General features: G+C 36.7%; 1 protein-coding gene across 2 annotated transcripts in view; it reads left to right on the forward strand.

Moving 5' to 3' along the window:
- Positions 1-15,718, forward strand: part of ERN1 (endoplasmic reticulum to nucleus signaling 1) — an 89,169-nt gene that overhangs the window by 25,833 nt on the left and 47,618 nt on the right. The gene's annotated exons all lie outside the window — the stretch shown is intronic.

Below are 15,718 nucleotides of genomic sequence, written 5' to 3' on the forward strand. Positions count from 1 at the left end.
GTGTGCCATGATTTTGTTAAGAAATTCAAGCTATTTCTGGGCTTTGGGTGGACTTTTCCAAAACATCAGAGTTTTCTTCTCCTGTTGCAATGACCACATGCTATGATTCAACCTGATAAAGTGTACTATGTATGTCCAGACCGGTTATTGCCCAACAAAACTGTGAGAAAATGCCATGTGCCACAATAGTTTTTTTTCTCAGATAGAAATATTTTTGTCTGTAATGGGTAGATCTGTTCTTACTTATGTAAGGAGGCTTTTTATTTGAATTAGTTTACAAATAAAAGTTAAAATAAGTTGTTAATGAGCTGCAAAATATGGAGACCCAGGTATTTGGCCTTACCCCATTCTCTCCATTTATTTTTGTGAATGTGGAGTGTATTTTAAGTGACAGTTAGAATGTGTAATGATCATGCAGATGCTCTAGACTACAAAAACAGTTGAGCTCCTCTTGAAGAGATTGTCATGCAGATAAAGCTTGCACTGAAGTGTACCCTTGGCCATCAGCCCAAAACTGTTTTGGAACTTGAAAGGGCATTTCAGTCAGCCACATATGCACATATTGACAAATGGTTTGATAGAAAAGAGGGGTATGCATATGTCTTGAGTGAGTGAGTGGGTGTAAGAGAGAGAGAAACATTGTCATATTTTATTATGGTTTTAAATGAGGGACAAAAATCTAATGCCTTAAAACTGACCTTTACACCTCTGTAACTCCCTAAATCTATCCTGAGCTATTTCGCAAGAGCATATGTGGGTGAGGGAGACTGTGGAGAGAAGGAAAATTGCTATTCGGTTCTTGGGGTCTGTTAAATGGATGCCACCCTAAAGATACACTTATTCAAAAGTAGATAGTACAGGTAGTCCTCGACTTATTACTACAATAAGCCCAAATTTTTTGTTGCTAAGTAAGACAGTTGTTAAGTGAGTTTTGCCCCATTTACGACTTTTTTTGGCACAATTGTTAAATGAATCACTGCAGTTGTTAAATTAGTAATATAATTGTTACTGGCTTCACCATTGACTTTGCTTATCAGTCGGTTACAAAAAGCATGATGCCCTGGACATGCAACCATCATAAATACATGCCAGTTGCCAAGCACCCAATGTTGATCATGTGATCATGGGGATGGTAGGATGGTCATTAAGTGTGAAAAACAATCCTAAATCACTTTTTTCAGTGCCATTGTAACTTTGAGGAATCAAAGTTGTATTGTTGTAAGTCGAGGACTACCTGTACTGACTTTAATGATCCTTAGTTTCTAATAAGTTAATTCGGAATTGAAGGCTATGTAAAACTGTGTGTTGTAATTTGCACATTACTTCTCATCTACAAATATATTTAACATTAATAAACATTTAAAGCTTTTAAAAAACAACAACCAGAATTGCTGAAAATGTGCTGCCAGATTCTTAATAAGATAAGAGTAGGGAATTATGGTCCTTCCACATATTTTGATAATTCCGATTCCTTGCCACCAACCTTGTGGGCCTGCTCTTAAGGCGTGAGAATTAAAGTTTAAAACATTTGATACAGGCATTATAGAGAAATTTGTTAGCACAGTCTCAGTGTACTGCTAAAAACTATTTAATAATTTTGAGTGCCAAGCTGTTCTATTGAGTATTGATGAGTGAGCTAGAACACTCTTGTTTATAAATCCATAATAAATAGTCATGCTGTCATCTGTTCTTCCAGAAGGAATATTCCTGGAAATAGCTTAATTTGTTAGGCAATATATTACATATTGATTTGCTCACTATACAATAGATGTGATTTGGATATTCCTGGTTTTATTTCTGTGCTGAGAAAGAATAAGAGGCAAGAGATTCCACTGAGAAAACATCTTGAACTTATTGCTAACAATGATACTAAAAGCCCATTGCAATTTGCAATATCTTGAAGAGATAGAAAATTGCTGCTAATTTGACTTATTGCATATGGATATGGATGCTTCTGGGACTTTTTGCCTCTGTGCCAAAATAACATAATTAGCTTTGAGCTGAGAAAATGTGAGCATGAGTGACCCTGAGACAATTAGTAAGCATCTTACATCAAGAGCAGTAAGAGTTTGGAAGTGAAATCTCCCCCACAACCCCAGCTTTTGTAGAATCTGAAGCATTTGCCAAAATGAGGAAAACACTGAGCAAATTCTCTCCCCTTTTATCTTGTGTGCTATGCAGTGGTGGGTTGCAGGCGTTACGCCCCGGTACGGGCATACCGGTGCTTGCCGGGAGCACCGGTACCGTTCCAGTATGGTGCTCCGGAGGGCCCACCCGCCCTCCCTCGTTCCTTACCTGTATTTGAAGGAAACGGGTTATCTGTGCATGCACGTGCAGCGTATGGTGCCTGCACGATGCTCCACTGAGCAGCTGGAATGTCGCAGGAGATAAGGACACATGCATGTGCTGCGGGCATGTCCGTGCGCACTGCGTGCATTCATGTGGTGGCTGCTGGGCCCTGTTGCACTGTATTGGTTGCAGCGGGATCCGGAACCCACCACTGGTGCTACATCACAGGGCACTTTCAAAAAAGGTAGAGTTTATTATGTAAACATTGTTTGAACCCCAATCCCACCCTGGTCTTCCAGAAAAAATAAAGAATAGAGAAAGGTTTGAAAGAGACAGCACTGGACACAGTGGTTGCAACAAGAAAGGATGAAACAACTTCCGTAGACACCTTCAATAATGGTCTGGGAGTATTTCCTTGAAAGAAGAAGCAGGAAGAACCACAGAGTCAGATAAGAGGCAATTTAGCCCACAGAAGCAATGGGGGTGTGGCCATCACCTCAGAAGGATCATCCCTAGTTTCTTGAGCTATAAAGGCGGAGGGAGGGGAGAAGAAATGTACAGATAGTCCTCGACTTACGACCATAATTGAGTCCTTAAATTTCTGTTGCTAAGTGAGATATTCGTTAAGTTAGTTTCCACCCTCCCCCCATCTCACAACCTTTCTTGCCCAAGTTGTTACGTGAATCACTGCAGTTGATAAGTGAGTAACCCAGTTGTTAAGTGAATCTGGCTTCCCCATTGACTTTGCTTGTCAGAAGGTTGCAAAAGGGGATCACGTGACCTCAATCTACTAGAACCGTCATAAACATGAACCAGTTGCCAAGCATCTGACTTTAGATCACATGACCATGGGGATGCTGCAAAGCTCGTAACTGTAAAAAACGATCATAAGCCACTTTTTTCAGTGCTGTAACGTTTCACTAAATGAATTGTTATAAGCCAAGGACTACCTGTACTTTCAGACTTGCAAAATTCTCTTACTATAACTTTACAATAAAGGCAGTGTTAGGACTCACAGTTGGCACTTCTTATCTGGATTACCTCTAAGGGCTGACATCTTCCTCTTCCAGTGTAAATGTGTGGGAGGGAAACTCAGTGGTGAAAGGAAAAGTGGGGAGTAAGCTGTCTATATAGCCCTTGCAGCAGAGAAAATGCTGCCTCTTGCTTGTTCTCAATCCAGGAAGTTGCTATTTGGGGGCTGGGGAAAAACAGCACAAGAATGCAAGAGCAATTTCTTCCCAGCCCAGAACAAGCAGTCATGGCACAGAAAGTAACTTGTGTTACTCTCTAGTCCAGCACCAACTACCAGTCTCTCTGGAGAAGTGTGGTAAGATAGATGGAAACAGGGAAGTACATTGACATGTATACAGAGGAACCATTAGCTTCAGAGCAAATGTCTTGCGAAAATGGCTTTGGTTGATCAGAACAGTCAGACTGGATAATCCAGTTTTATTTTTAAAATGTTATTGCATTTGAAGTATTCTTTTAGATCCCTATCTGAACACAGCCTTCTCAATTGATGTATTGTAAGATACTTAATGCCTATTTGTTTGGCTCCATATATAAGAAAGTCACTTTTTTGTGCATGAAAAAGACCTTGATGGGATAATTATGCTTAAAACTCCTTTTAAAAGCATTTCTGTGTTCTGGCTTAATACATTTCTTGATTGAGGATACAGCATGAAATAAGCTTGCTACTGACATTTAATGCAAAACTATGAGATACCTTTGACCATAGCAATTCTGATAAAAGCCTAATTAAATCTCGTTTCATCTCTACTTGGATCAAACTGAATTTTGAACCAATTTTTATTTTCTTACCTGAATCTGTCACTACAACAACAATAGTATCTTTTGATAGGCAGAAGTAAACATAATCAACATGGACATATGAAGATAGGTTGGAGGAAAATATTTCCTTCATTAGACTAGCTCCAATGTTTAGACTGTATTCCAAAATGGCTGATATAGAAGCATGGACAAGCTTCCAGGATTTTTACAAGAATGAACAGGGATAACTCCTATCTGAGGCGTAGAGTCTTAAAAAACAACAGTTGAGGGGAATACAAGAAAACCCAGATTCCAATTCTTAACACCGTACGATCTTAAACTTTACCTCTGCCACAATTTAGAGGAGCAGTGTTTTATAATTGTCATTGGAGAGGCAAAGCTTGATGGACTTTATTTCTGAAGAAGACTGATCAGGATCTTCACTCAAGAGTCTTAGACATTTAAAGCTGCACTTTTGTTTATGTTATCAAAGTTATGGACTGTAGTTCCATAATTCCAGAACCCTAGAAAAAAGCCTTGCAATATTTGCAAAATCTCCTCCACTCATATCTGACCAAAAGGGAGAAATAAAATATTGAATGTAATGTTTCTCATTGTTTATAATTGATCTCTCTATCAACAATAATTGCCAAAGTTTAATCCTATCCTGCTCTGGTGTGACCAAGAATCAAAGACGGGTGGGTGGGTGGGTATGCAGGGTTTAATGGGTTTATTGGTGCACAAAACAGAATCAAAATTGTTGTCAAGAAGCAAGGATTAGAATTAAGCCAGATTTGATGTTTTGGCAGAATATGCAATATGGGTTGGAGGGGAAAAAATTATATCATGATTTATTCACACCCCCCATCAGATATCAGAGGCTTTTAATTATTAATTAGTTACAAAGTTGTTATTTTTTAATTTGTCAGACCTAGAACAGAACTGTTTCATGTGTGTGTGTGTGTGTGTGTGTGTGTGTGTGTGTGTATGTGTGTAAGTGACAAATTAAAAATTAACAAGTTACTTTGTCCAGATGGCATACGCCCTGGAGTTTTGAAAGAACTCAAAGGTGTAGTTGTTGATTTTCCAGCTGATATACAACTTATTATCAAAATCATATAAGGTCAGTTTAAAAAAAGAGGGAGATCCATTTGGCAGGAGAATTGTCTTTGAAAGTGTAGACATGGTAGCTTAAATTCAGTCCCAGAAAACATTGTGGAAAACAACATCTAAATTAGAATAATTAAAAATACAGAAGAGCACATTCTGCAGAAGTATAATGTCATTTTCATTAAGAAAATGTATGTCTCATTAGTTTTTTAGAATTCTTTGCCCAACAAATTCTAATAAAGATTATCTAATAGACATATGATTATTGGTTTTCCAAAAAAACCCTGAAGCATAGTTCACCCATCTAAGTTTCTCCAAATGGCCTAAAATGGGTTAAAAACAGGAAGCAAAGAAATGAAACCGTTTTCACAAGGGAAGAAAGTAAGTAAACTCACATTGGTATTAGTTTTGGTGCTATAATTTCGATCTTGTTTCTAAGTGTTACTAAATTGTTCAGGCTGTAAAGGACTATATCCTCCAAAATTAACTAATGAACTCAAAATGGAGTGATATTCAAGATTTTTTTTCATATATTGGTAGATAATGGTTTATCTGGCTAGGATTAACATGAAAAGATTCACTTGAAGCTTTTCACTTATCAGCTGTTTATTAAAAGATTGACAGTAGCAACTGTGAAAATGACAAAACTCTACATCGGGGTTTATTTATTTATAAAATTAAATGGGTGGCTTATAACAATTTAAAAATTACATCAATATGCAGTAGAGGTTATCCTCAAAATATAATTTAATATATTAACATATTCTCAAAATATTACAGCCAGTTTGGTTTACTGGTTAAGGCAGCAGGCTTGAAACCGGAAGTCTGAGAGTTCTAGTCCTGCCTTGGGCATGAAAATCAGCTGGGTCAGTCAACTCTCAGCCCAATCCACCTCAGGGTTGTTGTGGGGAAAATAGGAAAAAGAAAGAATATTAGGTATGTCCCCGCTCCCCTGAATTATTTATAAAAATAATAAAAGTAGATAAACAAATAAGTAAATAAATGCACTGTAGTTGTAGAAATCTTATTGTATTGTTTTATCTTGAGAAAATACTCATAAGAAGTAACAGTAGATGCCATGAAGGCAGTGGCTAGATAAAAAAAAAAATTTTTAAAAAAAGGAGAGATTTGGTATAACTTATAGTTATAACTTGCACTCTGGAGCATCTTATATCTGAAAAATATGGTATCTCATTTTAAAGTAAAGGACTTCCTAGAATTCTTATAGCTTCATACTTCTAGTAAATTCCTCCAGCTCTGTGTAGAGGGACACTAGGCAGATAAGTAGCGAATGGAGAAACTACAATTAATTGGATAGTGATAATCACAAAATGCAAAGACCTGCAACTTCACTTAGAACAGCTTACATCTTGCAACAAAACCTTTAATATTATTCAGCAACATCTGCCTATCGCAGGTCCTTGGGAAGAACTTCTTAGATAAACAAAAATGCCAAATCCAAACCAACATTGAGATGACTGTGGCCAACCATAATAATAACAAGCTTTGTAAACCCCTATTGCTTGTTGCCGTCAATAAGCCAAGGATAACAAACAGCCTTTTTGTCTAATCTTTAGGAAAAGAATTGAAAACAAAATATGAAGTGCCACTTTGGGGTCTGGATATCACAGTCAGCTGAAAACACCCTTCTCAGAAAGGATTTTATAAGAAGCAGTCAAAAGTTTTTGCTTGATTTGAGAAACAGCTAACATTTGGAACTGGGTTGAGTTGAGAAAATCAATAACAATAAGGACCAGGATTGCCATTAATACAACTATGACAGGTTTGGAAAAAATGAATCATTATGCATTTTCTTTCTTCCTTCTTAATATTAGAACTCGTGGCCTATTTAGTGGTATGTTTAGGGAAACTTTAAGTATATCTTCACAAAGGAACCAGAGGTGGTATTCAGTAGGTTCTGACCAGTTCTGGAAAATCGGTAGCGGAAATTTTGAGTAGTTCAGAGAACCAGTAAATTCCACCTCTGACTGGCCCCGCCCCCATCTATTCTCTGCCTCCCGAGTCTCAGCTGATTGGGAGGAAATGGGAATTTTGCTGTATCCTTCCCCTGGAGTGGGGTGGGAATGGGGATTTTACAGTAGCCTTCCCCTGCCCCGCCCACCAAGCCACGCCCACCGAACTGGTAGTAAAAAAATTTGAATCCCACTACTGAAAGCATCCCATTAACATAGAGAGTTTACCACTAAGAATCGTAGATATGGAATTAAACAAATCTGTAAGCTTATAAGATTAGGTTTTTCTCTCTTTATTACCAATGATAATTAAATAATTTAAACGAATAGAGTTTTGAAAACCACTGCTTTCAGCCAAGGAGAAGAAGGCTGCTAAGTTTAAGATGGATAATGGTTATAATTAAAAACTTCCTACAGAAGTAGATTGCCAGTGTCTGAAAAATAGTACTGGAGTAGACAGCTCCTTGTGAAAACCAGTTTGGTGTAGTGGTCTAGGCACTGGGATAGAAACGGAGAGACCCTACTTGGAAACCACTTCTGAACTTTTTGCTTGAAACTAAAAATAAAAAATAAAACTTTGGGTCCTTAGAATGATTTTGTTATTAAAGAAATGGTTTGAAATGGGGTTTTATATTTTACTGCATTGTAAAACATTGGAAGTGCCCCCTTTTTTAGTCTTTCTCTTAACACTTTTTTCTTTTCTTTTTCCTCTTAGTTTTCTATATTTCCCCCCCGCATTTTAATGTTATAATGAAACTTAGTTTAAAATATATAATACTATTAAAAAACAGGATATCATGAGTTCTAGACTTCCTTAGGGCACAAAACCAGCTGGGTGGCTTTGGGCCAGTCGCTAACTACCAGCTCTACGAAGGAGGCAATGGCAAGCCATTTCTGAAAATCCTTGCCAATTTAACTGTGGGAATTAGTGTAAGCAGTCACTAGAAGTAAAAAAAAACTGAGTCAAGGTACATACACACAAACTCAAAAACAAATCTTTAAACAGAACTCTTCATGCCTTGTTTACAGAGTTTCCTTTGAATGAACATTGTTATTTACTTTTCTATGTAATATTGATCTGTTTGAAACATCTAACTGCTGAGTGAATTGACAGGAAGATGACAATGAATACAGGCTGGGAGTTGGTTTTGTTATGGAAAAGAACACTCCCTTTGTTACTTAATAGAACCATAAGAGCAGAAATATAATAATTGGATATCAATTTTCTAAAATATTTAAGTAAAAACAAATAGCAGGGATAGAGTGGGAATATTAGCAGTGGTCCTTACTTTATAAGTACTTTTAAAAGTACTTACTTTTAAAAGGCAGCAATTAACAGTGACAAAATAAGATGCACTATAAAAATTAACCCATATTTTACAAGATCTGCTGCTGTGAAAAAACAGTTAAATCTTTCCCCATAATACTCCTTGAAAAACCTGAAATGCAACAGTAGGTTAAGAAAGTGTTCTCTGTTCACCCAAACTTCAGGGAATAACAAATAGAAAGAGAACGTGCTTATAAAGTTTTTTTGGCCTCAATATGACTGTAGTTGTCCTATAAAATATTGGCTGTCAAACAAGTTTTGCCATGTGTACATGTGGATCTGACAACTTGGTTTTTCCCCTGCTCAATAAAGTTATTATGGATCCTGTTATAAAACAATAACAAAACTAGCCTTCCATTGATGCAATAGCTGGATTTCTTTTCATGTGCATGAGCAAATTTGTGTCAATAGATATCTGAAATAGTAGCCTTTTGACTGGTGCAGTGCACACCCTAAAAATTCACTAAATTTGGAGGTAGCTCTTTCTAACTTAATTTGAATTAAATCTCAACCTCAACAAACTGTCATATTCAAAAATGTACGAACAAATATTTAGTCCCTTATTTCCAGCAATTAGAGAAGTTTTTCAACTTGGCCAATTCTTCCTGAACAAAATGGAAACATGGAATTCAGGCATCTGAATAATATCTATGAAACCTGGAAGTCTGGCATGGCTGAGTTTGTCCATCAGACTGCAGTTTTCTTTGTGGGTTGGGCTTCTCTTCAGTCAGCAGTTTCATAGGGATCTCATTCAAGAGCAAATGCAAAAATGATATATTATACAAATATTGTATTATATTATTTGGGGGCACGATGAACTCAGCAGTTAAAGATGCTGAGCTTGTCAGCTGGAAAGCTGATAGACCGGGTTTGAGATCCGAGTGCTGTGCGACGGGGTGATCTCCTGTTACTTGCTCCGGTTCCTGCCCACCTAGCAGTTTAAAAGCATGCAAATGTAAGTAGATAAATAGGTACCACTTCGATGGGAAGATAACAGCATTCTGTGCACCTCGGCACGGAAATGTCTTCAGACAACATTGGCTTCCTCAACTAAGAAACAGAGATGAGTACTACCCCTAAACTCAGACACGATTGGACAGGGAAACCTTTATCTTTAACATTCAGTGATCCATTTGTTTGTCTTTATGGCTATCCATGGGATTCTGACTCTTTTTCAATACTAAAGTTCAAAAGCATCAATACTTTTTTTTCTATTCTGTTTCTTGGAAGTCCAACTTTCACTTCCATAGAGTGTCACAGAGAAAGCCACTTCCTCCATGATTCTGAGCTTTGTAGGTATAAACACATACTGACATCTAAATATTATTCCCAGGGCCTTCACTGCTACTCTTCCAAGTGTTAATGTATTTCTTGACTGCTGCTCCTTGATGTTTATCAATAGACCTTACAGATCCTTTGCATTTTCAACTATTAAGAGTAGTGCATAGCATAGCAGGGGTTATTGATGTGTCTTCTTTCAGTTTTAAAATCACACTCAATTTCTTCCGTCCAGCTTCCCTCAATATATATTCCATATATCATTTGAATAAATAAGCCCAGTTTCCCTCAATATATATTCCACATATCATTTGAATAAATAAGCCAACTTGGGGCCATTCTTTTTTCACACTCTGCCTGAGTGTGGCTTCCTGACGTATGCATAGGTTTCATATGAGGTCAATGAAAAATTTTGGATTTCCAATTTTTCTAAGCACATACCACATCTTGACATGATCAACACAAAGGCCTTTCTACAATCAGTGAAGCTGACTTTGACTTTCTTAATTACCCAGCCTATATCAGCAATATTGTGTTCTAAAAGCAGCCTGAACATCTGGCCTCTCCCTTTTCATGTAGGACTCTAATATGCATTGGATAGCCTAAGTATTATTTTCCTAGTGTATGAAAATAAGGATATTGTATAATAATTTGTACACACTGTTAAATCTCCTTTCTTTGTTATTGGAAAATCATCAAGACCAGATGGTTTTCTCTGATGTAATCTTCCAGGAAATGTTCATTAAGCCATTAACTCAGGTAATGAATGAGATACAGTAACATCAAGTTCTTCCTTCTTTACATCAAGCATTTTATTTCCTTGATTTACAAAAAAGGCCACAATCCACCTGTGCCAAGAAATGTGTGTATCTCTATTGACTTTTACAGAAATCCTCATAAAGAGATTAAGACGTTTTTTAAATCACAAAGGCAATCTGATACATGAGGGTTAATATAATACATTATGAGGGAAATGAGTGGTTTAGAAATAGGAAATATCAATCAATCTTTTGAATGCTATTGATAAACCAGAGAAAGAAGGAAGCAGCTAATGATCTTTGTTGTTGTGGAAAAAGCCTTTCATAATTTGGAATGGCTTTTCATATTTACAACTCTGAAGATGAACTGAGACTCATTTTTTCCATGAGTATAGACCATTTAAAAACACAAAACACCAAGATCATGATAAATAAAATTTTAGGAATTCAGCTGGCAAATCAAGAACATTAATTAAAATTATATGCAGGTTATATTGCAGTTACTCATCCAAGGGACTCTCTAATATTAGGAATGGAACACATACAAAGTGATATCAGAATATGAAATTAATAAGAATGATTACATTGGACTTTTCTGAAAAAAATGCCACTATCAAAAAATTGATATCTGGAAATTTATTTAACAAAAAACAATGCACTTAATTAAAGAACAATTACTGTATTCAAAAATATAGTAAGAAACTTTTTAAGATGAAGAAAACTAAAACTGACTAGAAGAGCAACAGTAAAAAAATGAATATTTTATCAAGGGTGAACTTTGTACTTCAATTTTTTCCAGTGGGAATTAAAGACAATGTATTGACTTGAGTGCCAGAGACAAATAAGTGAGTGGTCAAATAAAAGGGATTTAGGTTTATGATTTTTTAAGAAATGGAATAAGGAGGTAGATAGGCAAAACCAAATTTCAACCTATAATTATAACTTTTTAAAAAAAAAACACCTCATTTTTGTTTTTTTTTAAGGTTTTATTAATAATACTTACAGGGTTATGTATTTTATAGTTGTGTTCTCTGGCCTTGAAATAAAGGTTTGATTGACTGAAATTTCAATCTGTGTTACCAAATTAATCACTTTATGGATGGGTTTTGTCTTTTGAGGGAGCAGGACTTGAAGGTGGCTCAATAAAGGCAGAAGTGCTCAATCTATCTGATCATAAAACAAGGAGTAAAAGTATGGAATATAAGGGAAAAAATCAATTCAGACTATCTTCCCTTCCTTCAGTAATATTATTTTCATTTAAGTGAATACACTGTCCCAAAAATGACCATTGGGTGGGGTGCGGTTGTCATACTGCAAGAGCTAATTATTAATAAAACAAAGGTGAAATCTTTTGAGGTTCTTTCTTCAGAATGGTCAGAATCACCTTATTGATTCCGGTGACTTCAAATAAGCAACCTAGTTCAAAAGGAACTACTAAGAAATGATAGAATACTAAGAGACTTGACTGAATTTGACAAGCTTCCAACATCAGTGGGGGCTTATTTATAAGTTGTTAGTGCAATATAACTCAGAACCAAACAAGTTAAAGATGGTATGATTAAATGAATGCAGAATTTAAAGAGGGCAATCGATATGCAGCAATGGGAAAAGGAATGAAAAACAAATATTAAAGTTACTGTGAAAGTTGCACTCAGAGAAAAACTAGTACAAGATCTTTTACCTCCAGTATTCTCTGCTAAAATATTTTAATTCATTTGCTTTAATAATTTGGAAATATAGTAATTAGATCTGTTTTTTTGTCATCTTTGGTGTAAATCAACGGTGGGATTCAAACGTTTTTACTACTGGTTCTGTGGGCGTGGCTTGGTAGGGCATGGCAGGGGAAGGATACTGTAAAATCTCCATTCCCTTCCCATTCCAGGAGAAGGTTACTGCAAAATCCCCATTTCTTCCCAATCAGCAGGGACTCGGGAGGCAGAGAATAGATGGGGGCGGGACCAGTCAGAGGTGGTATTTACCAGTTCTCTGAACTACTCAAAATTTCCGCTACCAGTTCTCCAGAACTGGTCAGAACTTGATGAATACCACCTCTGGTGTCAATGTTTTAAAACTCAACAATTTTGAAAGATGATTTATTGTAGGATGAAACAAATTTTAAAGATAGAATTATCTTTCTAGGCAGTTGTTTTTCTATCAAACATTACCAAGTGTTATATTCACATAAGGTATACTAAGCTCATTCTGAATATGTTAACAGCTGCATAACACTTTATTTTATTATAAAGCATAAAGATGGATGGCTAACTGTTTTGTGCTCTTATATTTGAAGAACAAGTCTGATGGAGAATTTAGTTCAACTTGTAAACTGTGCATGGATTACAATTGTTCATATGACCTGTATTGCATCTGAAGTTAGATATTTTAGTATATCAATTCCTAATTGATTCATTAAATAAGAATTCTTATGTGAGATCGAAATCTTTGTTAATCCTTAATTTGGATTTATAATTCATATTATAGCAGCTACTCTTTTAATTATCGAGCATCAATTTGACTTTAATAATGTTCTGATGTCTTGGATTGATAAAGGGTTTTTCAATATGCAGCACTATTTTAAGGTACATTGGATTTTTTTATATATTATTCGTAAATCTCTTTTTCTCCCTGCTTTTCTCTCCTCCCTATCTTCTTTTCTTCTTGATTCCATGCCTTTTAAAAAAAGAAATGAAAAAAAGATATAAAAAGAGAATGGCAGAGTGCAAACCCAAGGAGGTTAATATCACCAGGGGCATGATACTGTCCCCTAAGGGGACAGTAAGGGGTCTCTAACCTTGACAACTTTAAGCCTGGTGGACTTCAACTCCTAGAATTCTCCAGCCACCAAAGGCTTAAAGTTGCCAAGGTTGGAGGCCCCGTGCTCTAGAAAATACCCAATGAAGAGGGAAAATGTTCCTGGTCTACCAAATACTGAATTCTAATGAGGTCAGGGGTCAGAGGGACTGGGATGGTGTATCCTGCCAGTTTGTTTGGAATTCCTCTATTTTGCTGAAGGTTTCAGTAGCTTCTATCTGAACACTTGTCTCTAACATTTGCATGCTGTTTATTTGTAAGACTTTTGATGATTTACAATATACATACATTGAAACATCCGTAAAAGAACATATTCCAACATTAAATCTATTGATGCGCTCAGTCTCTGAACGCTTTGTGTAAGAAAACGGTGTTTTCCTGAAGTTTACCTGAAGGACGGAAGGTGAGATCCAACAAGAATATGGAGGCCAAGTAAAGGACATGCTGTGAGAACATGTCTCTCTAGGACTCTGCCTGAATGTAGGTCTGGCCTTGGGAAAAGGCAAAAGAACAATGAACCATTAAGAAAGGAAAAAGAGCAACTTAGTCCTAAGAAAATAGAAAGCACAAGAAAGAAATTCAAAAAAGTCCTGCCCTCCTTGTTTTTGTTTGAGATAAGATAAGGCAGACAGAATTTCTAACTAGCTTTCAAGATTATGTTGCCCTACGATGTTCAAGAACATTCCTAGAATCCATGTTGCTTCTGTTTCTTGACCTGGCCTGTTGCAAAGAGCTAACATGGCTTACCGATTACAAGCAGGCATCCTCTCCCAGCCCGACTCCTTTGGGCTAGCCAACATTATCTGGAGAAGATGGTCCCAGTGATAATAGCTCAAGCAGTGTATGAGTTATCTCTTAAATATTCCACATTCAAAATGGAAATAAAAAAGAAACCTTCAATTTACTTGAGAGCACATTTCAGAATTAAAAGATTATTTTATATGCAGACAAATTAATCTGGACAAGATCTCTTCAGAAAGCTTTTTATGTAATTAAACCATCAGACCATGCTAGAAACCCATGCCATCAAATCCTAGGACTTCCTGCTGGTAGTATTGAGGAATACATGAAAGTTTGGCTATCCATGTTAACTGCTATTGAATTTATCCTGTGTGACTTGGCTGTTTTTGTAAAGGTAAAGGTTCCCCACGCACATATGTGCTAGTCGTTCCCAACTCTAGGGGGCAGTGCTCATCTCCTTTTCATAGCCGAATAGCCAGCGCTGTCTGAAGACGTCTCCGTGGTCATGTAGATGGCATGACTAAATGCTAAAGTGGCATGGAACGCTGTTATCCTCCCACCAAAGGTGATCCCTATTTTTTCTAATTGCATTTTTACATGCTTTCAAACTGCTAGGTGGGCAGAAGCTGGGACAAGTAACAGGAGCTCACTCCGTTAGGTGGTGCTAGGGATTCGAACCACCAAACTGCCGGCCTTTCTGATTGACAAGCTCAGCGTCTTAGCCACTGAATCACCGCGTCCCTGGCTTTTTTTGTAGGGAAGCACGAAGAAATAGTGGAAAATAAATATACATTGTGCTCCTTTGTGAAACATTGGGTATGTGAGTATTCTATTTATTCAATGTATTTGCTTAGAAAAAAAATGGAAGAGGAATATGATGAAGGAATGAAAGTCTGTAATGAAGGAGAGAAAGTTGTATTTTTAGTATTTTGGAGAATGTATAAAACTACAGCTTTCTGATTATATGCGATTTATATGCAATTTATATGGTTCTACTTTATAAAGAGGCTTCTGAGCTGGTTATAGTGTGTGTGTGGGTGGGTGGAGAGAGAGAGAGAGAGAGAGAGAGAGGGAGAGAGAGAGAGAGAGAGAGATCTGTTATCATTTGGTAAAAAGAGTATATAAAGGAGTAGAAAATAAAGGAGAATAGGAAAGACATGGCCAGAATTAAATATTTAGATGCCAGTTAGCAAAAGGTAATTCTTGGATATGAAAATATTGATAAATCAGTAAGTTTTTTTCCCTATAGGACTATTAGTTTCATAAATAAAAATGGTGCCTGCTTTGTAATGAGGGAGAAAAACATAGTTCTTTATTTTTCCCCATACTGAAAAGTGAGTGAATGCCATCAAGGCACATGACAAAAAAGATGCATAGTCTGCTCACCATCAATGTTCACAGACAGTATCCTACAGTGAAGTAAGACCTGGATCCAGGTGAAAGGTTTTTAGCCAGTCCAAAGACATTGCACAACTATTTTGTAGTGAATGCATTTGCTGGCATATGACAAATAATGGAAGGGACAATGGGGGAAATTTTGTTTTGAGATTTATCCTTCTCCATAGTGAGGGGGAGGAGTATCCAGCATGGGTTTGACCTTCTCCTCTTGTTGATTGGACTGAGTCAGTTAAGCTCTTTGGGTCACACCCTAATCACCAGGT

This window comes from Thamnophis sirtalis, unplaced genomic scaffold (genome assembly GCF_051295495.1).
Source record: "Thamnophis sirtalis isolate CommonGarterSnake01/CBP01778 unplaced genomic scaffold, rThaSir2_p1.2 scaffold_3, whole genome shotgun sequence".
NCBI lineage: Eukaryota > Metazoa > Chordata > Lepidosauria > Squamata > Natricidae > Thamnophis > Thamnophis sirtalis.